Consider the following 15,111-nt stretch of genomic DNA (forward strand, 5'->3'; position numbering starts at 1 on the left):
ATACTTAAATGTTAGACATTTTTACTTGACCCTAAATGTCAATTAGGACCTCTCCACTCTTCATGCTTGGGGGGAAACTGGCTGGAGTTTTAGCCCCTCTAAAAACTCTAAAACCTTACCGTATATTTCTGAAATTTGCTAGGAGATTTTCACTCTCCTGCCATCACGCTGTGTCGTTTGGGCTTTCACTTCCTCTACATGCATTTTCCCTCCCATACCACATTTACTCAAACTGGAATGCTTGGCCTTCGTGCCAACTTATATACACACACGCACATGTGCACACACACACACATATTCATCTAAAAATATCTGCAGTATAGTGTGAGCACTATAGTGATATGATCTTGAATAGGCTACATAACTTCTTGGCACCTTAGTTGTCACACATTGTAAAATGTTGATAATAACGTTATGTACCTGATAGGGTTGTTTTAAATGTTAAAAGGAAAAGGAAAATTACAAACCAAGTTTATAGTTCCTGATTACCTTACTCATAGTAAACACTCAACACTCAATTCTTAGGCAAACTGCAAGATTGTACTGAAGAATTGGGTCAGCACACACACATTAAAAAAAAAAAAAAAAAAAGATATGCAAGCTAACTACTCCCAAAGTCCCTTTTAGCCACCTTGCCTCTGGAAGTTTCCTCTACGTCCCTCCCTAAGTAGAGCCCAGGCTCTTCTGCTCTAAATCTTACTTCTTTTCTAACCATCGCTCTCTTCTCACCACTCATTTTCCTCCATTAGTCTTCAGAACAAAAATGCTTTTCCCTGTGCCAGGGGCCCAGACATTTGGCACTGACCTTATATGGGCATTTTTCCACATGAAGACATCCTCATCAAAGGGGAATTGCTCTTAACATGGTAAAATCCACAATATGCAATTACATCAAGAACTTCAGCTTCTAGATCCTGGTCATTTATAAAGCACCTTTGTGATTTTTTTCCACAATCATGTATTAATGAATATAAAAATGTACCTAATACCTTTCTTTAAATAAACTCACTGTTAAATTCGAAATAAATTTATTGTGAAAGAACGGTTACTTCATTACTCCAAATAGAAAAACAGAACTGCTAACCATAATAAGAAAACAGCCTTAAAATAAATACTTAATTTTAAAATTAAAAAGTTGTCCGTTCACTACTTAAAATATCATGTATTACCAATGACACATACATCATAATTTGGTAAACAGGAGCCTGAAAAGCATCGTCCAATAAGGACAACCAGGGGCTGAAATGAGGAGGGCATGGATGGCAAGTCTGTGGCATTTGCATGCTGCTAATATTGTGGGTAGAGTGGGGGAGTAGGTAAGGATGAGCATATGCTAACGGGATGAGGTTAAAAAACTGACAAGAGTGGATGGTCCAGAGACAAGATTGTGGGGAGTGATATCACCTTGTATCCTGCATTCTTGTTCCACAGCACCCAGGAACATGGCTAACATTCCTTTAACTGAATTGTGTTCTGTTCTTAGAATCTTTGGCTGCTGTATAAACATATGCTATGATAGGGATCATGACTTTTGAATTATCAGAAAAGTAGTGCACTTTGACCAACTGAACCAGCTTGATACAGTATCTGCAACATAAAATAATTTCATAACATCACCGCTGACATTGCTTATGTGGGCCTTTTTTTTTAACATTTTTTATTGTACAACATAACATACACACAAAGAAATAAAGGGTGAGGCCACATTTGAGCAACTAGACAGGCCTTCCAGATGTAACTCTGGCCTTTTAATTAACAAAAATAGAATGGATATTTTCTGCATTCCATTATACTTTCTTTGTACACATAATTTCGCAAACTTTTAGAGGAAAGTTAAACACATGACACCAGCCTAAAAATCTGTTGAAGTCCTAAAACAGCTCTCAGTTGGTGAATCTGGTAGGTAGTTAAGTCCACAACAGTTTGGATTGAGAGTGTAAAATATTTTATTGCTAAATAACGTCTGTTTGCCCATCTAGGTTTACTGTAGCACAACCTTATTTGAAATACAGAAAGTACCACAATGGCTGGTTGATCAACACCTCTTTATTTAAATGCCCACCATGTGCCTAGGGTTATTCAAGGCACCATGGAATACATTCTACCCTCAAGGAATTCCCTGATCGGGTGATGGTACATCTTTGCAACTCAAGTTATATTATGCTAGAGTTTCTGTCAAGATATTGACAGCTCCTTTCTGTCACAGCGTTCTACTACATCAAACACAGAGGCACAGTTCCCATGATTTGTACTGTAACACACTTTTCTACAGGCCTCCAGTGAAGAAAAAAACTGCTCCTGTGACTGTACCAGAAATGAATTTTTTAGGATGTCTTCCAGCAACTGATATCTATGGATTGCCCTTAACCTCAAAAGCCAATATCTCTTCATGATAATTAAGCCTCACTGGAAACAGCCTCTTTGCACTATGCAGTTATGAAAAAAAAAAAAATGCAGAATGGCTTAAGAGAACAAATTTACCTAGGATTCATCCTATCATTGCATCTCTAAGGATTGCAAAAAATTACAGGGAAGCAAAAGCTAACAATGCCACGATTCCATGTCGCATAATCTAATGACCTGGTTGAAAAAAGAAGTGGGCAAATTAGCCTCTTATAAAAGACTACTTAAATTTATATCTAAAGTTTTGATGAACAGAGAGATAATCTTGAAGCTATTTTTACCCATTAAAATACATCTTCTTTCTTCCTATTCTAGAAATCTATCTATTTTCATGGAATGGCATCTGCATAATACAGACTTTTAGCATACGCAGCTCTAAACATTTACAGTCACGTTACATTTATCATTTAAGCAGAAATGATAAAACATTAAAACCCGAGCAATATCACACTCATGACTACGTATGAAACACTGAAGAAACCCATGTCGATTAGATTTGTAACTCTACTGCAACGGATTTTTCAGAGGCTTCATGGAACAAACAGCCCTAAGTTACAGCACGATATATACAGAAATGCAGCGTACCTCACATTAGCATCAAGTTCGTCCATTACAGGAAATAGTCATGGGTGAGTTGGATTTCAGTGCCCACAGGAAATAGCTGTTCCTATAATGGGGGAATAAAAAGGAACTTAGATGGGAAAATAATATAGAAAGGTAAAAGTCTGTTAAACGGGAAAATGCCAAGTAAATCGCTTTAAAATTTTTGTTCTGTAGAACTACAGAAATATTTAATAAACAGCACTATGGCAAAAAGCTATTGACACATATTGAGATGTTGCAAAATGTTTCTTTGCATTCCACTAATGTGCTGGCGATTAAAACATACAGATATTTATTTTTACACCACATTAATCAGTTTGTTCCTTTTTACTCTTCCTGAAAATAACTTATTTATATGATCTGCATTGGGTGCTCTCCAGTGAAAGAGTTAACTACACTCTTAGGATAAAAATAGTACATTTGCCTAAAACAATCAGCCATTTTGTCACCTATAAAGGTTTTCAGAGTCTTTTTTTTTGCAACTCCTTTTTGAGGGCGGTTAATCATAGATTCCTTTGAGAATCAAGTAAACTCCTCAGAACACTTAGCCCAGAAAATAAATGGAGGTGCATGCACAAATACACACAATTTCTGAGGAGCCCCCCAGTTCTCTGAGGTCCTTCCATGAAGCCAGGTTAAGAACTTCTAATCTAAGAGGAGTTAACGTTAAACTACTCCAAGATCCCCTCACTTAGACCCTCTGGAAAATCTGATAGTCTGTAAGCCGGCAGGCACTCACCGCTCCCAACCAAATAGGCTCTCTCAACTAACTACACTGCTTCATTCTTCAAAGAGGAATTTCTATTTTTTTCATCACCTTTGTTCCACATAATGGGAAATGAAAGAAGGTAAGGACAGAGGCCAGCGCTGCCTCTTCTGGGTTGCCCTAAGTCCCCTTTTTTTTCTAAGCTTCATCCTCTGCTTCCTCAGCAAACAGAACTGATTGGAAGAGATTATCTCTAGGCTCACTCCCAGCTTTGACATTCTGTAATTCCATCTGCTGGTTTTCTAATCAAATCTTATCAGGAAGAAACTCAAGATCTGTTTATCTGCATAATGAGACCAAGAAACTATCTTGGGCTCTCAGACGCCCTGGCCAGGGCAGACCAAACACGTGTGCCTGGCAGCCGAGGAGAACACAGCTGACCATCAGAGCTAGGAAGGACATGGGATACCTCTTGAAGTTTTTCAATTGTTGTTCTTTAGATCCTCAAAACCTAACACTCGGTGGACTCCCCTGGGCATTTCCCAGGCTGGGGCAAGTATGGGGAAGACTCAGCCTACAGGACTCTTGAGTTCCAAGAGCTGATCTGTCCATTTTTACCTAGTTTACATTTTTGAATTTGGAATGACACTTTATTTTAAATACCCAAGTACAAAGCCCTAACTAACTACTGAAGTGCTCAAAATGCAACCGTCTTTTCTCCTCTATCCAAAACCGTTCCCAGTGTGATCATATTCCAAAGTAATTCCATGGCTTAAAATACAGTCTCTTCACTGAAGATTCCCCAACTTACATCTCTAGCCTGAGTCTTTCCCAGACTCGTCCTGTCTACCTGATACCTCAACTTGGATGAATAGAGAGCACTTTTTTTTTTAACATGGGCAGGCACCGGGAATTGAACCCGGGTCCTCTGGCATGGCAGGCAAGCATTCTTGCCTGCTGAGCCACCGTGGCCTGTCCAATAGAAAGCATTTTTAATTGACTTTTAATTGCCCACCGAACACAAAAACCTGCTCCTCCCTCACTGGTTCCCTTTTCAGTAAATGCCCTATTGCTGAGACAAAACAACTTGTAAGGTCCTTGATTCCTCACTTTTTCTCCCACTCTGCAAATCGAACCATCAGCAAATATATTGTCTCTACTTAAAAAAAAAAAATCCTTCACTTGATATTTTCTTATTACTTCCAGAACTACCACCCTAGTCTAAGCCACTACCTCCATCTCCTGGGATACTGCCATCTCGTTCTCACTGGTCGCACCATCACCTCTCCTCCCCATAGAAAATCCAGAACAATAAGTCAGATCATTCACTCATAAGTCAGATCACTTCAGTTGCTCACTTAAAATTCTGCTGGCTTCTTGTCACATGTAGAATAAAATCCCTACCATGGCCAGGCAGACCCTATGTGATCTGGCCCCCAGTCCCTCTCCAATCTCAACTGCAGCCACACTCCTCCACTGTCTTCTAGCTCACTAGTTTTGCACCTTTCTTTGATCATCAACGTAAACTCTCACCTCAGGGCCTTTTCACTTGCTGTTTGCTCTGCCTGGAATGTTCCCATGTAGCTCACTGGCTTACTTCCTAATGGATACTGCTTGATTTCCCTTCCTCAGAGAGCCTTCCCTGACCACCCACCTAAATTTCAGACCCAAATTCTAAAAGTTTCAATAGCCTTTATCTTCTCTATTTTTTCTTCCTAGGACATGCAATACATATAATCAATAACCACTTTATTTGTGATATCTCCATCACTGAATGTAAACTTTAAGAAAACACAGGACACCGAATTGATGACTGTGTATTCTCAGTGCCTGAAAACTGCGTTCTCTTTACTGATTTTTGTTGAATCAACCGCGAAGTTAATGAATTTTGTAACTGAGGAAGCCAAGACCTGAGAGTGTGTGACTTTTCCACTGGGAGATAATATACAAACCATCTCAGAGTGCAATAAAAAAGTAGCAAAACCCATTTCATCTTTACTGAGTTTTAATAAGTGCCCAAAATCATCCTTTCCCTCCTCCTCCACCCTCGGTGTCTTTATCTCCATTTTACAGATGAAGAGACTGAGGTCAGACAGGTTAATTGACTTGATAATCCAAGGCTGTGAATTTCAAAGCCCAAATTTTATCTTGCATAGCCTTGTCATTATACCGGAGTTAGGGATCTCCTGATGGAAGTGGACATTTGCTGCAATTTTCTGCTAACCATCTATTCTTTCTCTGATAACAGTACCTTGATTGTCCTTTGTGGATTTACCTTTCCCACACTCTTCGGTTGCTTGTTTGTAATCAAGCTCTAGCCCCAGAGGTGGGCACCTAACCCTAGATTGGCCCATCAAAACAGTCCATCCCCTGGCCACAGGGATTCATTAGCTTCCCAGCTAGGTCAGTGAAAACCAGCACTGGGATTTTTGGTAGGAAGGGTCTCTTTTCCTTGACATTGCTAAACCCACGGACTTTCAGTTTGAAGCTGCTCGCGTCCATCATTGGCACTTCGTGGGAAGACCCTGTCTGAGAATGAAACTAACCCAAGGAAAGCTGACTTACAATACACAGAACGCCAGTGTCCTGTGGACAAAATCTGAGCATTCAAATCCAGCAGTCTTAAGACAATTTTACACTTGAATTTCTCAATTATATGTGTCAACAAATTCCGTTTATCCCCTTAATCCAGTTTAAATTGAGTTCCAGCCATTATTCGTGACCAAAAGAATCCTAAGCAACATAGAAGACAATCAATATTGTAATTGGTATACAAATTAGAGGGAAGAAAGGCTGGATATAGGAAAAACAGTTAAAAGCTAGTTAAAGTTCATCTCAAATCCGCATGTTGAAAATGTTACAACACAGGGGAAAACTTATATATATTCACAGCAATATACATTGTTATATTTTGCTCATCAAAATCCCCTGAGTAAATTTAAATGACTGCCAGTTAAGGAACCAGTAAGACAGCATGCACTTTTCAGAGAAAATGAAACAAACACCAAAGAAGAAATGGTGATTAATTTGATTGATCGATTACAGTCCACCGTTTTCTGCAGAGTTCACCAGGGATAACTAATCAGAGTTGTGATCAGAGGGATAGCGCTTGTCAGAAAGATTGCATAGTGGGGAAAGGGCTGAAAGGAACTGTTGCTCTTATCTTGCATACTTACATTTCTGGCTTATTAACAAAATACTACCTAGTTATTAAAAATGGAATCAACTGAGAGGATCTCCTATGCTCAGGATCAAGTTTATCACTCATAAAAGTTTTGCCAAGTCGAAATTCTGAAAGACCGTGTGCGTGTGCACGTGTGTGTGTGGTGAGTGTGTGTTTAAACGATAGCTGTGCTGTATCCTACCCCTGTTCTGAGGGATAAAGAACAATATCTTTCATGTTAGTGTCCTTCAGAGAAACAGAGTACTATAAACAAGAAAACAGCATGGCAAGTCTTGGGAGCAGGGGAGAGAGAGTCAACTAAACCCTTCTACCACTGACAGTCTCAGCATTCCCTCAGGACCATGACAAGCTTTAGACACTGGTATTATTCAAAACACTTTACCTCTCACAAAAGTAAAGGGACAGCCGCATACAACCCAACAAGATTCCTTGGAGTTTCTTTTCTTTGATGGATACATTCACACTCTGCTCCTTCCTTAAAAGAGGAAGAAAAGGAGGGGGAGAAGGAGGAAGAGATCTCCTTTATGCTACTCAATGCTGATTCCAACCTTCAGCTTTCTGGCTTAAAAATTTTAAATAACTAAAAGACAAAACCAAAAAGTAAGTGTGCCCCATCTTTAACCCTTGGTCTTTGATTCAGAGTACTCTGAAATATTGCTGGGGAGCAGTTGTCAATGTTTAACGAAAAAGTGTGTAGTTGCATCTCTATTATAAGAAGTTTGAGTACAGAGCTCACTTGTAAATAGTCCTCACCCACTGAAATGAAATAGCGATGTAGTTTGGTACCGTGCCAACATCTGCCAACCTAGAGCTACGTCTTAACCTCAGCTTGCTTTTTGCTGCATTTTGTTTGGTTTACTTTGGTTTGGGTTGGATGGGTAGATATTCATGCATAACTGTGCTTGGATTGACCACGTTCCTTTATAAAGTATGCTTACATGAGTTAAATTTCTGCGTCAAAGGGCATATCCCAATATCTTTGTTTTGGACAAGTGTCAGGAATAAGTAAAACATTGTTTATTTCAATAGCAAAATTAAGGGTGAGAGTATGTAATGGAAGGAGCACCATTCCAGGAGCTACTGGACCTGGGTTCCGAGCTTGACCCTGCTACCAGCTAATCCGAAGCAAGCCTATTCACCAGTCTTGGCCTAACCTCCTCAATGATAGAATAGAGTGAGGCAGCAGGTGCTGGGCAGCTGAGCACAGGGAGAATTCTCAAGTTAATTAAAATGTCTCAGCGGTTAAAGGAAATTCTTCCTGAAGAAGGAGGTTCCTTATCATCGGAAGCATTTAGGCAGCATGTGGCTCACCCTGTATGGAATGTTTAAATCAGAATCTGTAATTATGATAATTGACAAGGTTTTGTCTAAAGATAATACTATGGGGCTGTGATGGACCATGATAGTTCTGCCTCTCAGATCCCAGTCGAAAGGACCATTGTTTTGAATCATTTTCCATTTTTTGAAAAAAATATTGGATGTTCATCTCACATATACATTCTTTGTGACTTTCCAATCATCCAAGCTCTTTGGTACTTCACCGTGAAAAAACTTTCTTGGGTCATCTGAAAAATTGCAACTTTGCAAATTCTCACAAAAAGGAAGAAAAAATTCTCTCTACTATTTGCTCAGGTTTGGTTTTCTAAAAACATTTGTAATTTGTATGAGGCCTTCTAAGCAATTTTTTCATTTACCTCAATTAGCAGATACATATTCTTTAGAAAACATTATCTTTGTAAATTAATCTTGAAAAAAAATCATATTATTTGTTTATCTAGACATATAAATTGTAGGTAACAGATGAAAATTTGCAAAAGTCATTTAAAAAAAAAAAAAGACCCAGGGTTCCAGAAACTGGACCTTCATTTGCAAGTGCCTCTTTTTAGGGATATTAGCCAAAATGCCTGTTTATGCTGCTAGGTCAAGAAAGATTTCATTCTAAATAAAAATCTAGCCATTCCATTTCCACAACTGAAAATCCCATATAGATGCCAATTCAATTACACCTTAGGAATACCTCTCCTGATGTGTACAAATAGGATGCAAAATGTCTTTTAATTCGTTTCAAAATAATAGAAGAAAATATTCTTCCTGAGTAAATAAACATTTCTCAGCTGGGAACTTCAGCCACTTTGTCAACAAAACTGATATTTAAAACAACCCTTAACCAATGAGTGAATGTCTGAAAAGCATATCCAAACTACTCTTGGGGGAGAAAGAAGGGATTATAGGAAAAATAAAAGAGAGACACAAATTTCTATGTTATGTAACACTGACCAGAGTATACCTGAATTTTTCTAGAAATCACATTTTTTTAAAAAGCAGAAATTTATTTTTCCCCAAACAGTGTGACCAGGACAGTAAGGCAACAAGAAATCAGATCCAATTAAGTATGAATCTGGGTATTTCGTGAAGAAAATGAGATGTCCAGGAGTCATGTATTTACACACATCTACTTCTGTGATCACTTGGTTAACAGCTCCTTCCAAATTTGACCACAGGTTCTGTGCGGAAAGAGACCTGGTACATGATCGATAAATATTGTTCAATGGATGGCATGGCATGATACAAAAGTCCTATTTGATAATTAGAGAAGGAATTAGCCTTGTCTCTGTGGCTTCAGAAGACAGATGGGTGGAGAGCTCATGACACAGTTTGAGACTCACTCTGAAGTAGATGGTTCCAGTCATCAGTGCAGTCCCGTGACTGACCTGGGAGTAGCAAGCTCACCTCAGCGGGAGGCTTCAACAGGAGGCCAGAAAACCATCAGACAGTCACGTTTGAGAGGAGGTAGAAACCCTGGATAATTCTAAATTCTGCTGAAATCCAGAAATGCAATGAGAGCAGGACTGAATAAGTCCGGCTTATTTATTGTACAGCAGTGGTTTTAAAATTTAAGCATGCTTAAGAATCACCTGGAAGGCTTCTTAAAACACAGATTGCTGACCCCGCCCCCAGGTTTCTGCTTTAGTGGTCTAGGGTGGGGCCCGAGAATTTGCATTTCTAATGTGTTGCCAAACACTGCCAAGGCTGCTGGTCCAGGAACCAGTCTTTGAGTACCAGTGTGGCAAAAACGCCTTTCCTAAGGTATGGTTCTCAGTTGATCAGAGCAGGAATGTGAGATGAGAGAGCTGGGGGAGAGTGCATCAGCACTGTCAGATCATATGCACAAAATGTGTTCTCTCTTCATTTTCTATTTTAATCCCTGCTGTTTACATTGAAGAAAAGGACTCACACAGGTGCTGCTTTATCTCTGAAAATCCACAGATACTTGCTAATTTCTCTCTTATAGTAAAGAACTGGTCTCAGACTCACAAACGCTTTTTTTTTTTTTAAGACTCACCATCTTTTGCAAGAAACAGTGTTATCTTAGCCAGGTGCCCCCAGAAGCAGATCTTACGATGAGGCTTATGCCTGTGGTCTATTTGGCAGGTACAGTTTCTCTGGCAGGGGAGTGGTGGTACAGGAATGAAATGAAAGGTAGCCAGTGAGAAATTCAGTGTTATTAAGCCACTGAAGCTTAATCCCACAGGGAAGGGCTGAGAAGTGCCCTGAAGCATAGGCGTCACCACTGTCCCGGTCCAGTGAGGAGGAGACTGGGGAACTCATGTTCCCACACTCATCACTTACTGGTTAGGTTCCCAGGCACCTCCAGTTTATTGTGTCTACGGGCAAAGTGGGTACCAGCAGACTGAGGCCAGCCCTCCAAATGATGCACGTGCTAGACTCTGGAAGAGCAGATGCTATTCACAGAAACAGTGAGGTCATCAGCAGGAAAATGGGAGAAACACGGGCAGTGTCTGCTCCAACTCTTTAGTTGAATACATTGTTCTCTTTTCATGGCATTTGTTTTCATAGTTACCTTCTATTTCTTGCAATTTGGTACTGGTTTCCACTTAGATTTCTGTTTCTTTATATGATAAATTTATTTTGGGAAAACGAATTGATTTAAAGAAAAATACTATACAGATAATGCTCCAGATGGTATGAGAAGATGGCAAAAATCATTCAAGTAGTGCTCAAACAATTAGAGTTTGGGGAACACTGGCATACAGCAGTTTAAAGCAGAGGTTAGCAATTTTTTTTCTGTACCCGACCGAACGGAAAGTATTTAGGCTTTTTTGAACCTAAGGTCATTGTCACAACTAATCAATCCTGCTGTCGAAGTGCAAAAATGACCATAGATAATACGTTATTATCTATGAATGAGCCTGGCTGTGTGCCAATAAAATGCTATAATGAAATTTGAATTTCATATAATTTTTACTTGTCACAAAATAGCATTCTTCTTTTGAGTTTTTGTCAACCATTTAAAAATGTAAAGGCCATTCTTAGCTCACAGGTCACGCAAAACAGGTAGCAAACTAGATCATCTGCCGACCCTGATTTAAAGCACAGCCTTGGAATGTGTCCTTATTGCTACCAGTATGACCTTAAATTACTTAATTTTTCTTAGCTTCAGTTGCCTCTTCTGTATAATGGGGATAAACATAATATCAACTACACAAGTTTATTGCAAAAAAATAGATGAAAATGGACACCAAGCAAGTTCACAGTATGAAGTCAGTCAGCTATCGTAGCAAGGTGTCTCCAGATGAGACCGCAGTATCACTGGGGGCTGGGTGGTCCCTGCCCCATTTACCTCCTGCATGCCCAGCTCCCTTACTTGGGGATATGGCTACTGAAATTACTTCTCTTCCTTACAGGGCAGGCCCCTGAAGGCTGAGCCTGAGAATGCCCTAAGGGTCATGTCTTCACTGACTTCAGAGGCTTTGAATTGGGCACAGGTCAAACCAAAGTTCACATTTCATCTAAGTTAAGTTTTCAAAATGAGAGTTCTGAACCTTGCAGAAGTATGCTGCTGACAGTGGCTGATAATGGTTCTCACACACGAGTATATCCAAAAATAACTTGTAAAACACAGATTCAGGTACCTTACTCAGAGCATTTCTGATCAGTAGGTCCAAGAATCCACACTTTAACAAATGTCCCAGTGATTCTGACGATTCAGGGACAGCAGTTTGGGAAATACTGGAGGGACAGAGTACAATCCCGGGTAAGCACACCCTTCAGAAATCCTCTTTAATAGTTTTTCCGTACCTGTTTAAATCCCTCATTTGCTAAGGAGACCTGAATTATGATGTTTGCTGTACGTACCTAGAGACAGGTCTGTGCAAGCATATTTACCTCTTCTGTCTTCTCCCTTTCCTGTTTGTTTTGAACCTCTGGATTAGAAAATAGTTTATATAGAATTCTCTACTTCAGATATCATGTGCAGATTATCATCAATTAAACCTGCCAATGCTATTTACAGCTTCTTAGATATAAATTCTTCAGCAAAATCTGCGTCTTTACTACACTAATAAGATGTTACCTTCCAAAAAGCTGTTGCCCACAATCTCACTCCAATAGTTACTAACCAAACCCAGAGGGAGAGAAATGAAAATAAATCCACAGATTTTTCAGGGGCCAATTTAATGGAGAAGAGAAGGCTCCTGTGAGGAAGCAGGAGAGGGGTAATCATTCATTTCTATAACTGATATTTGTAGTGCACACACTATGTAACAAGGCTTTCATATGCATTACCTCATTTAATCTTCACATTAGGCTAATCAGGCAGTCGTGCTATCCCCATAACACAGACGAAGAAACTGAGACAGAGAAATACCCATGACCACACCAGGCAATAGCTCCAGAGCACAAACTTTTAACTGTTAAGCTACCACATAAAGGATACGGCCCAATCTCAATCCTCCCAACTCAATTTTATTAACTAGATATTTATGAAGCTCCTCAAAAATCTCCACAATGTCTACTGGCACTTGAAAGAGGGTAAGTTTCTAACCAAGACCCAACTTCGCTCTTAGTACCACGTAACTGAGTTCATCACTTCACTTCTATAAGCTCGAGTCTTCCAAATATTCAATATAGTTCAGATGCCCAACCCACCTGTCTTGCAGGTCTGCTGCTACTCACAGAGTTCAAATAAGATGGCATATGTGAAAGCCCCCTGAACATGTAAAAAGCTATCTAAAATGATAGTTTCCATTTAGGTAAAATGGTGGTTATCTAAAATGGTAGTTTACAAGCTTGTCATTTTCATAAATTATTTTAAAATGTTGAGAAGAAAGGGTGTATTAGTTTTATGATGTCATCCATTTCAAAAACAGATTTCCCAGAGATCTGGGGTGGGCTGTACAGTACGAAGCCTTCAGATCTCTGGGGGGGGGGTGGCTGAACACAGCTTCTATCTGGCAGATGGACTCTTTATCTTGGCTGCCTCCAATAAGACTGAGTATATGAAACTCCACAGCAAAAAACAAAACTCCATAGCACGTAGCACATTTCAGTAAACATTATTTAAATTGAACCTGACTTACAGAATAGCTAGATCTTTCTAAGCAAGCACTTGGCGGCACCCTGTTTAGATGAGAGCTGTCTGGTCACACAAAGAGAAACAGATCCTGACAGTCAAGAAGAAGGAAGGGGTTCACTGAGTTAAAAATTTGTTTAAAAAAAAAACTTTTTCTAATTGAGATTTCAAAAATTTAATCAGTTATAGACAAATGTTTATACTTGAGTTTCTGCTGAGTTTCTCCATTGTGCCAATGTTGATTTGAAAGGGAAATAATTACGAAGAAACTACATGGAAAACAAAAACAAATAATATATCTTGCTTAACCTCACACAGCCTAATCGGAATTTATCTGGCAGTAGAAAAAATATTAAAGAACTTTTTTTGATCCTCCAAATTGAGGCGCTGGTGGAGGCAGAGGTGGGTGTAGGTAGGGAACATGAAAAGATCTAATTAATCCAACCTAGAAGTATCATAGCTGAGAAAAAGTAAAGGTTTTTCTGAAATTCAAAATTAGAGACAAAATCTAGATGCTTAGCAACAATTAGGACTTAAGGAGAAACTATATCAATTTGTCCCTAGCAGTTACTGTTCTTTCAAATTTGCTCCATCCATTGCTTCTCTTTAATAAAAATGCTTAGTTACTGTAAAAATAAGATATCCTTTAATTAAAAAAAAATCTGAGGTGGGTAGATTGCTAACTTTATTTTAGTCATCTAGGTCTTCATGCAATTATTCTCAAATTATGGTCTCTGGACCAGCAGCAGCATCACCAGAGAACTTGTTAAAAATGCAAATTTTCAGACCCCAAGCCAGACATACTAAATCAGAAACTCTGAGGTTGGAATCCAGCCATCTATGTTTTAACAGGCCTTCTAGATGACTTTGACCCTCACCAGAGTTTGAGAACCACTGTCTTAACCACACCAATAGTCTTACAAAGCCACTGATCAACCATTTATTCACTAGCAACTACCAGAGCTGTGTTTTGTTGTTATAGGGTCTTAAAAAAGAGTCAGCCTCCTTATGGCTTGCTTGGATCTTCAAGTTTACTAGCAACTATTAAGACAATCATTTTTAGTCCAACTATATTTAAAGTTGGCCTTATCAAGGAGCCTATGTGTAGGCCATTTACAACGCATTTATGCTTCCTCTGTCCAAATGTGTACCACTTTCTGCTGCTTCAATGGCATAGAAATTCAACAGCATGCAAAATGGAAGAATCCAAGGGCAGGCAAAGAAAAAAAAAACATGGAATAAAATATGCCATAAAAATACGGCAACGTTGAAATTTGGTGACAGAAGGGGTGTCTAAAATTTAGACTGATGGTGAGGAGGAGCTAATAGAATAAGAAATCCCTCGTTCATTGTTTCTGCTTTTCTCTATCCCTCCTTTCCCTCATCCTCCTTCTATTATCCAACCCCACAACCACCCTTTGCACTTTGCATATGCCTTGGGACTAGAAGAGAGAAATCACATTATTTCAACTGAAAACAACTCACTATGTCACAAGTCTCTAGTACCCTCCTCAGAGGCAGACTTGGCTTTTCAATTGGACTACATGATGCTGAAGATCAGTCCTCCCCTGAACCTCCAGATCCCGCCCATGCAGGACAGCTGAGTGTGGGGAGCCAGAGACCGCACTCGAGTCGGACCCCACAGCCCAACCCTAGCTCCACCACGGAACAGCTGAGAGAGCATGGTCAAATTATTCTACCTCTCTAAGTCTAACTTATCTATAAAATGGGAGTAATGAAAGTATCTCTCTCACAGAACTTTTTTTAATTACAGAAGCCGTGAGTTTATCAAATAATCATGGATAAAATATAGGATGCGCGTATACCACTCCACCATCAACA

General features: G+C 39.4%; 1 protein-coding gene across 3 annotated transcripts in view; it reads right to left on the reverse strand.

The window, feature by feature from the left end:
* The window catches only part of HTR4 (5-hydroxytryptamine receptor 4), a 182,776-nt gene that overhangs the window by 154,237 nt on the left and 13,428 nt on the right, over positions 1-15,111 (reverse strand). For all 3 annotated transcript variants that reach the window (XM_077138070.1, XM_077138072.1, XM_077138071.1), the window contains one exon: positions 2,989-3,070. The gene's annotated coding sequence lies outside the window, so the exon portion shown is untranslated. The remainder of the gene's footprint in view (positions 1-2,988; positions 3,071-15,111) is intronic.

This window comes from Tamandua tetradactyla, chromosome 20 (genome assembly GCF_023851605.1).
Source record: "Tamandua tetradactyla isolate mTamTet1 chromosome 20, mTamTet1.pri, whole genome shotgun sequence".
Lineage (NCBI taxonomy): Eukaryota > Metazoa > Chordata > Mammalia > Pilosa > Myrmecophagidae > Tamandua > Tamandua tetradactyla.